At 37.0% G+C, this 10,476-nt stretch overlaps 1 long non-coding RNA gene across 2 annotated transcripts in view; it reads left to right on the plus strand.

The window, feature by feature from the left end:
* LOC145670541 (uncharacterized) overlaps nt 1–4,571 on the plus strand; it is a 32,181-nt gene extending 27,610 nt beyond the window's left edge. For both annotated transcript variants that reach the window (XR_014128332.1, XR_014128331.1), the window contains exon 4: nt 313–4,571. This is a non-coding gene — a long non-coding RNA (uncharacterized LOC145670541). The remainder of the gene's footprint in view (nt 1–312) is intronic.
* The last annotated feature ends 5,905 nt before the right edge of the window (nt 4,572–10,476 follow it).

The raw sequence follows: 10,476 nt of genomic DNA on the forward strand, positions 1-10,476 counted from the left end.
TTAGTTAATTACAACCCAATATTATGATGTGAGGCCGTTAAAATTACTATTTCTATGTGGTGAGTGCTCAGATTTTATTTCATTGTGTAGAATCGTAATTTTTTAAAATCAACTATCATTAAGACAATGGTTTTATTTTCAGTCACGCCAGTCTGTTACATAGAACATTGTAGTAAGTTTGCGTGTTCATATTTCAAGTGTTTTCGAACCGTTACTGAAGTACGGATAATAAAGAATTGATGTAATCTATTGGTTTTATTTGTAGTATATCTAGTATTGTTCTGTTGACTTCACAAATTATTTTCATTTCAGGGGCTGTGCGTCTTAATGGAATAGCCAGGAAAGCAACAGACCAGGAAATAAAAGAAAGGATTCAGAACTGGTTCCACTGGGGAAGAGATAGAAATGGAGGAAGAGAACGAAGGCGTACGTCATCCAGTTTCCAAGAGACACAAGAGGAGACTAATCGAGAAGGAGGAATGGACCATTCTTGAGGCATTGCGTTCATCTGTAAAACAGGTTGCAGGATGTTCTACGAATTTTGTGAACTTTCACTCAGGTACAAGTGTTGCTAGTAATGTAAATATTTACAGTCCTTGTACAACAAGCGCTGAAACAACTTTTATATTTACAAACAGTAGTGAGAGAATTAATGTTGTAACTTCTATAGTTGCAAACAGTAGTGAGAACGGAAGTGTGGATGCACCACATCATTCATTTTGTGTGCCTTCAGTGAAAGATCAGCTCATCACCTGGTCTAAAACCTTTAATATACCTAATAATGCAACAACGGCACTTTTGAAGATTCTGAAACCTCATTTTCCTGATTTGCCTACAAATGCTAGGACGCTTTTGCAAACTTTCATGCATTCTAATTAGGGACTTCTGTAATGAATCCCTGTATTACTGTCTTCCTTATTGTAACATGGACCATTTTTATTAGAATTATGAGTTTACAGATCGACGGTATTTTGCTGCTACCTTATATCTGAAAAAACATTCCTTCGAAAAGAAGATATGACAGTTCTAATCAGATCCGATCAGAAACTTCATCCAAGTTCGTCAGCCTTAAAAAAGCAGTAAGATGTAAGATGGATGAGCGAAAGTTTCTTGGCGACCTGTTAGAGAAAGTTAGGAAGTTGCCGAGAGGTGGCAAGATTGATGATATTCGGGTTTTAGGATTGACGATGGTGTGAGACCTCGCGCCAACTTCCAAAGTTTCTATCACATGTTTTCGCCAAGAGCTTTGCTCATCCATCCTCCGTCTTACCACTATTCTGAGCCTGACGAACTTAGCTGAAGTTTTGGTATCTCTGATGTTTTTGATCGGATCTGACAGTGTTTTGACGTAACGTCCTTGACATATGTGTAACCCATTACACTTCATAGTACGGTTAGTTGCTTAAAGCTCACTGAAACACTTTTCACATGTTAGTGCAGAAACATTTGCATAAAGTTTACAAAATATTGTGATACGACCTACCTCATATTTCATAATTTTTTCAATACTCGGGACGTTATAAAGAACCTTTGTGCAAAATTTCAACTCTCTAGCTAACTGGGAGGACTCTAACAATGAGAGTCAGTTAGTCAATGACTACGTGAGTGGGCGAAAAAAAGCTGATTTCAGAGGTCCACAACTCAGACATGGTTTATGCTACAAACATGCAATTTTGCACATTTGTGCATAACTACCATATCACCCAAACTTCATAAGCTCATTTTCCCGTCTTTAACATCGATTAGTTTTTACGGGCCCTCGAAATCAACGATTTCGCGATAAACTCTGGTTCGTGTATAACTTGATTTTGGTAGCTGTACATTTCTTGGTGCGCTTGGATGGGTATGCGATGCCGCGCATGTTGATTAATGTTCCTTAGATAGTTTTATTGTATTTCAGGAGAGAAAGTTAGTTAGAGCAAAGATACAGATCCAGGTTTAAAAATTTTAAATCTAATTTTCTGAGATATAAAGTGGCTGCAAAGTACCGTTGATGTATGATCTCCAAAGTGAATTCAGTTAACGTTTGAAGAGTTGAAAAATAGCAGGTGTGTACTGAGTGGCAAACCCTAGAAATATACGTCATTAATTTTGGTGCTAACCCAACGTTCAGATCCACGTAAAAAATTACATGTGCAAAATTTTTCGGTTGTTTTCCACAACTATCTTCTACTACTCTCATAAGGGAAGCTCAGGTGGGAAGCCTGCACTTTCTTTATGACAGCCGGAGAATGTGTGAAGTAACCGAAAAACTTTGTCCAAGTAACTTTCTTACGTGGATCTGAACTTTAGGCTTAGCACCAAAATTAATGACGTTGCAAAATGCCTCTTTCTGTATGTTAAAAAAAAAGCTTTTGTTTTCGTTGTGAAATCATGACTAAGGCTTTTCACTTCGATGAGACACGTTTGGTTTTGGAGCTATACAGCTGCTGTCTGTTTTTCAGAATCTGGTTTTAACGGTATTTCAAGAGAAAAAAAAAATTGTGAACAGAGAAGACCACTGAATTCTTTTAGAAAGGACGCTAATAATGAGTGTCCCAAACTTCACGCAAGAATTAATTTTGGCATAAAATACATATTTATACTTAAAACTTGATTTTATTTATTTATTTATTCATTTATAAACTATACAGTATACGGTTATGCATGGAACAACACATCGGGTAAATAGCCTCCACATACGCAAACTGTTGAAATTTTCCATGACCATTGTAAATGAATCTGGCTGATTTTCGTTCAAATAGCGTTCATTTTCCTTGAAGTACTACGCTTGTTGGCATTCCAAGGCGTTAATTCGATTTTCTGAACTACAAATGCAACGATTTTGTTGATTAACAAAACCCTCAAAGTGTAATCGGCGATAAGGCTCATTTTCAGCTTAAGTCAAAATGTAACAATTACTTTTTGCGTGAATTTTAGGACACTTTCGTATCAACCATACAGGAGACATATTTTGATCCAAGCCTGTAGTACAGTATTAATTAGGGATGGGAAATTTTACTTTCTAGATTCCGGAAAATAAAATAGAAAATTTCGAATGTCGGAAAAATCTTAACTTTGAAAAAAACAAACAAAAAACGGATGTTTAGAAAATAATCCAGTTTTTTTCCTCCCACGGTCGAGAGTCAACACGTTGAGTTAATGTGTTTAGCCAACCTCCAGTTTTTTTGGTGTATGTGTGTGTTAGAGCAATGGAAAACCAGCTTTTGGAAAGTACGACAATTCCCCACACGACCAATTTAATAAATAGACATAAGAAATGATATTTTTTTTAAAAAAAAGCTTTCAGTTTGTAAACACTGCTCAAAGTTTTGGTCCAACTTGAATCCGCGTGTTGTGGGCTTGTTGCTCTTTAGCTTAAACCGCCGCAGTCGGATAGGGACAAGCGATTTTACTAAACAGGAAATATTGGGGCGCGTCACCTGGACAATTACATCATTGTTGTCGCCTTCCGTCTTCTGCTACTCAAGCCAACCCGAATAAAACAAGTGGCTGCCTGACACTGTCAAAAGCTCTGTCGCTGATTTAAGCAAAACGCGGAAATTTTATATTTTATATTTCGGTCGCATCTGCTTCTACTTTCCGTATGTTGGATATATCACCGATGGGATACACGGATGCGTCGGACGGCCCGAAATACATTGTTAGGTAACTTGTAAATGGCCTAGCATAGCAGAAGCCGGAAGGTGCATGCAATGATGCCATTGGCTAGATGGCCCGCGCCATAATATCCCGCCAAAACATGGCTTATCCGCTCCCGCTCCCATTTGGCTGTGACGGTGAGCTCAAGAGCACCACGCGGATTAAAACAAAAATCAGAATCTCGAAACCCAGACTGCTTCTTTCATCTAAGTACGGATTTTTTTGAAAAACGGATTTCGGAAATGTTTGGCCTAGTATTAATGCCTTGAATGTATTTCTTTTTTTTTTTTCAGTTTTGTGATGTATCATTCTTGTCTAAATCGTATCAGTATTTAATAAGAAATAGAAAGTATTTAATATTTTCTTGGTATGCCATAGCAGAGTTCTGTGCCCTCTTGCATAATTGTGGAACGTTTCATGTATCTATACAGGTAGTTTCTATGAGTGTAATATAAAGTTATTTTCCAAATAAGACTCTTTTTATTCCTTGTTTGCACGAATTGTTTTCACGTTGTTTCAATACTTATCAGGAAACCTTTCTCGCATTTGAGAATTTAAAAAATAAAAATGAGACCATCCGTATAATCTTTTCAAATATTGTAAAATGACAAAATATCACATTGTTATTTGTAGTAAAGTTATTTATTATACAATTATCGTAGAACATTATAGTTTTAGGACATCTGAGTAATAAGCAAAATGTATATAGTTATCACTAAAACGAAAATGTAAATGGTTATCAATGAAAGAAACAAATGTTTTCATTGGTTATCCGAATAAGCGTAATGGCCTTCAAAGCATAACTATAGCTTTTAAAGGATTGTTTAACATGTTATACTAATTGTACGATAATTTGACACCATATATAAATTACATTGTGTGTATGTGTATATATGTTTTTTTCCTTCAAACTTTTGAATAAAAAACTGTCCGCTCAAATATACCTCTTTGATTTTCTTCTGGTCCTTGAAGTCCTTTCACCAGTCATGTGTGAAATATGACTGGCTTTTTTTGTTTTTTTTACAAACTGCCGAGGATGGTAGCTCCCTTGGTCGCAACAGGAGAATAACGGCATTGTACCTTGTGCAGGACCAGACAATAGTGACGCAGCCAGTGGTGTACGGGTAGGAAGCCTGCTTGCCAAGTGGCATTAGGCTAGGTCGAGCGTAACCACGAACCCTTCTCCGGCAGGGTCTCCTCAGTCCCACCTGGGGAATGCCCGGATGCTGAGTTGTGCAAATCCAGAGCCGCGCTACCTTCCCTCATCCTTGTCCCTATATCGGCCTAAGCATTGACATCTAAAGGTTATAAGTAAAGTTCAACTTCACTAGGAAAGAAAAGTTGAACTTTATTTATGACCTTTAGATATCAATGCTTAGGCCGATATAGGAGGGACAAGAATGTGGGAAGGTAGCGCGGCTCTGGATTTGCACATCTCAGCATCCGGGTATTCCCCAGGTGGGACTGAGGAAACCCAGAGAAAGCCCTACCGGAGAAAGGTTCGTGGTTACGCTCGACGTAGCCGATTGCCACTTGGCAAGCAGGCTTCCTACCCGTACACCACTGGCTGCGTCAGTATTGTCTGGTTCTGTACAAGGTACAATGCCGTTATTCTCCTATTGCGATAAAGGAAGCTACCATCCCCGCCATCCAGTCCATGTTGGTTGAAATATCATTGTTACCTATCGCTGGCCCAACGTGGGACCAACGTTGATAACTGGTTGGAAGTTGAATAATGGTTGTGTCATAATTTGTATTGTCGTTGGCCCAACGTCGATCTATAGTTGATAAATAGTTTACGTTCATTAACGTTTGTGCTATCATGTGTCCTGTCGTTGGCCCAACGTCGATATATGGTTGATGTGCACTAACGGTTGTGTTATCGTTTCTATTGTCGTTGGCCCAACGTCGATATATGGTTGATATGTGTATAAAGTTGAATAATGGTTGTAATTACGGTTGACTTTTCGTTGGTCCAACGTTGTAAAATGCTAACCCTTGTCAAACGGTTGATCTTTTGTTGGCCCAACGTTGACATAAACATTAACGGGTGAAACGTGGTTGAACAAATGAATCGGTGAGTTGAAAAAGGTACTCATTCCAAAAATATAAACTTTCGGAAAACTAAGAAAAACTGTTTTGTGAGAAAGCTAATTGTTCTACCAAAACATTTACTATTGTCAATTTGTGTCGTTTAGTGTAGCAAAACTATTGCACATAGTACCTGTACATATTTTTTATATATATACCATATAATTTGTAAAAATGTTTAGGAATATGTTCCTTTTTCAACCCAATGTTTTTAAATGCACAATACTTTATCCCAATTAGTGGATTATGTTAAACAGGTTTCAGAAATAAGTAATATTATTCAATATTTGTATAAAGGCAAACAAATGTATTTCAAAACTGTTAGCTACACATATTGACAAAAATTACAATGTTTTCCGATAAAACAATGGTTATTGTTGAATTTTTCAGAGTAGACAATCGTCAATCATCTTGATCTAGCGGATCAGCAGCTGCTTGATCGAAAAACATTATAAAAACATGTTCCCTTTCAGTTAGACCATCATTAGTATTTTTTATGTGATTAAAACACACCGAGCTGCGAAAAAATGCTGAGATAATAATATTAAAATGATTTTTTTTACTTTGCCATTACAAATCAGTCTTTTTTGTTACATACACGGTCAAATGTCACAACCTACCATAAAATGTCTGTAATAAAGATAGCAATACTTAGGTTAGGTTAGGTTATATTGTATTATGAAGTTAAGTGTTATATTCAGACTGTAGTTAGGATAGATAAGTTCAGGTAAAATGAAAATAGTCTGAACTAATTTACAAAATATAAAATACTGAATATAATATTTACATGTTTTTGATGTCATTAAGCGTGTTTGATTTAATTTTCATCTTCAGGACTTCACAAGTACTGCAGACACCGACCTGACATCTGCCAATTGGTAACCAAAGTTTTTCTTGAAATATTCTAAATAAAACTCATACTTAATTACATTCTTCAAGTCAGGACATTTTTCTATGAAAAGTTCATGTATTAGGCTGAGCATCGAGATATATGGTTGCTGTAAACGTGTAATGTGCAACATATTTATAAAATTAATCAATATGTTCATGTATTTTAACTAGATGTGAGGCAGGAATAGCATTAGAACGGTGTTCCTGTTTACTTCTAATGTCAATAGGGAATTTCCAAGAAGCCAAAATATTTGTCAATCTAATAACAACTTTGTGTGACGCCGCATGAAGGTTTATGTACGCATTACGACATACTTCAACTCTGCTCGTCCCTTTCATGGCAAATTATTTGAAAGAGGACTCGTATTGCTTTTGGTTTTGATTTGATGGTCTGACCCTTGCAATCTCATGGCTCTCAATTAGGCTCACTAATAATGTGTCCTAGGTCTGCCACTATATAGGGTTTTAATAATGTTCTCCTTTTCCTCAATAGAAAAACTATCCATGCATTTTCTCACAGCTTGGGCCGGTTGTTTTGGCTGGAACAAAAACGCCTGCTGAAGTTAAAAACTCCTCACCTCAACGCCTTGCTAACTTTTCCATCTTCCGTACACATTTTTCTTTGTTAAGTCTACCCTTTTTAAGGCTTGGTTCACCAGTGTCACTGTCTGTTTCGGATATTGTTACTAGGTTAAAGCAAAGAAACACTTAACTTCACTACACTACTTCTCGCAATGATCTTCACTTTCCACTTTAAACACAACCAACATAACCTTAAACAACAGCTCACCTGTTAAGTTATAACACATAATTGTGCACTAGCGCTGTGGCGAGTGCCGCCGACACTAGCATGGCTGTGAGTTGAAGAAGGGACATATTCCTGGAATATGTTCCTTCTTTAACTCAATCGCATCTACATACTTTTGGCTAGCTCATTTGCAATAGTGAAATATGTTTCTTCTTCTACTCTATGGATGTAGATACGTCCAAAGAAAAAAATGGCTATCGCAGTTTAATTTGTGATATTTTTGGAATATGTACGTTTTTCAACTCACCCATTCAAATGGTTGACGCGACATCAACGGTTGGGAAATTGTTGAAAAACTGTTGTTTTCTTCGTGGGACCAACGTTGAGATATGGTGCGTTGGCCCAACAAACGCAAAGAGGACGTTCCCAACCATCGTTTCAACGGTTGATAATTTTTGATGTCAATATTGGGCCAAACATTTTTGGTAACATGGGTTTGCAAGAGTTTGCGCCACCTCCATTGTTGCATTTTTTGCAAACTGCAACTCTTCCAAAATTCATGTCCTTTTCCTATACTTCTTTTTCAAATGAGATAAAGATCTCTTACTAATTCTAATAATTTCGTAGAGCTTTTTTGTTTTGGAGTTAACAGAGACTTTCTTGTCCAACCAATAGTAGCCAAAATTGATTTTCTTTTACTAGCAGGCATGGACGAAGCATTATCTCCTTCATGCGAAGGAGTTAACACTTGACGTTCTTCATAACACTGATCTGAAGTCGAAGACAAAGGTTGAAAGTTGACATCTGAAGAAGTGGTAGGATCAGAAGGAAAAAGTTCAATGGAGCATTTGGGTCGTTGCTGGGACAGAGAACTCTTAGACTGTGAGGTAACATGAGGACTAGACTGGAGTAAGAAAGGAACACAGTAGTTGTGATCAAGGAAAACAACAGAAAAGTCTGCTTCAGAAGAACAACTTGACTGCTTTTCTATTTCTTCACTTGCTGAAAGGCTGTACTCACTGGAGCATGCTGAGCTGGTTGGTTCTGCAACATAATCACTTCTGCATACAGTATCTACCATCGGTAGAGCACCATTAATGAGACAGTGCCTACTTGGAGACTTAAACGGAGTGTCATCGAAGTGATTTGCATACATGTATGCGTTTCTGACAGCCTTTCCTATCCAGCGAGGATTCTTCGCTGCCTCTATCCATTTTTGACACCTGTCAAAATAAAGAGAAACAAAATATGGTAAGTGGTTAAAACGTCACGGTAAATGGCTAATTACAAATACTTTTGTTACTTGTAATATCATTACAATCTCGAAATATGAAACAAGCCAAAACTTGCTATTATCATTTTAATTTATCACACGAAATGCACCCTGTGTAACTGTTCCAAATTATAAGATTATTAATCTATTTCTGACTCCCTTTGTTGATCTGAGTACCCAAAGCAAATAATTAAAGAATCTTCATTCAAATTGATATGTACGAGATGCATCTCGTAAATATCCAGATAATCCAAACACGTGAGTTTGCCAAAGGGAGCGTACACTTGTTGGTGGAAGCTTCAAATTTCAGCTATTCTCTCGTCATGTTATCAAGATATCAGACGGTTGACAAGCTCACCCAATTACACCAGCCAAAATTTAGACCTAACTTAGTATCAAGTAAGTTTCACATTTTTTGCACTATTCAAGAGGATCATACTCGATAAAATATTTTTCCACTACTAGCAATAACTGATACATAGGTCTCCGCTCATCCCGATACTAGGTGTATATCATCACTTTTCATCGGAAAAGTTGATAGATCTAAAATTATAACAAAGTTCTCGAAAGAATCAGAGACTAGTCAACAAAACAGAGCTCCCGAAATATAGAAGCTTAAAGTCCGATAGTTATATGGAACTGTATAAAAATAACGAACAACAGTTACTGAAATTTTGTGAAAGACACGGTATGCTGAACAGGCGAAAACTCTATGGTAAATCTGGAAATGAATTGAAAATACAAAAGAGGAAAACAATATATTTTCAGTGTGGGAAAAAGGTAAGGAAACACCACGAAACTCTTTTACACGATTTTCTTCTTGAAATTAGAAAATCTTACAAGCCTCAATTTTGATGGTAAGTGACTTCTAACTCAACAGAAATGAATTTCTGTACAGTGTACAAACTGTATTGTATGTCAACATGTGAAGCGTTGCAAGTATGAAAACATGACAAGTGCTATTGAAATGTTTATGATTGCCAAAACCCACATTTTGTCGCTACCCTCGCTTACGCGTATACCCACCGTTGAAGACGCACCTTCTCCCTTCGGACACCTGTGCACGGACCCACAAACTTCGCTCTGCCCTGACTCGATTAGATAACATTCGTGCTTTTAGTGGTCACCTAGCACAGGTTGGTCTGTTTTTGCACTAGTTTTTATGCCCATTACGTAATGTGATGTAACTTAACGTAATCCAAGCAAATATAACCGAATGCAGTACATTTTGGTGCTTCTTTTCAGTTTTTAAATTGGTGCGGCGATACGGCACTAATGCCCCATTTCAAATTGCAGATCACGTTTCATATAGCTTCGGTACTGAAAAAGATGCTGAACTTCAAGCCAACCAAATTAAGATTCTCTATTGGTGCACCTATTCTAACTTGCATTTTGAAGATGAAAGGACCTGTTTTATATTTCCAAACCTTTAAGCTTACATTTACATTAATCTTTAATCTACTCTGCCTTATACAAACATAGGTTTAACTTTATAATGCCGTTCCAACTGGTACACTCACATAAAAACAACAAATTACACTCTATTAATTAAAAAAAAAAATGGTCAAAAGGTGCCTAATCTTAGCTAACACATTTCTACTCCCACTGTACTTATCCCCAGCTTACTCTACTCTACCCCTCTACTATATCCTTTTAAAGCGTGCCTACTTATCGATGCGCAGCTGGAGCGTGTATTGTAAAGTGTACCCAAACCGCTTAACCCTTTTAACATATTTCGTAGTTTTTACTACGAAATGATAGTGTCTTCAAAATTCGATTAAAAGATAACTAAGAAAGCTATTTAGTTCCTATTATTTTTATTTTACAAGAT

This window comes from Thermobia domestica, chromosome 14, assembly GCF_964235325.1.
Source record: "Thermobia domestica chromosome 14, izTheDome1.hap1.1, whole genome shotgun sequence".
Lineage (NCBI taxonomy): Eukaryota > Metazoa > Arthropoda > Insecta > Zygentoma > Lepismatidae > Thermobia > Thermobia domestica.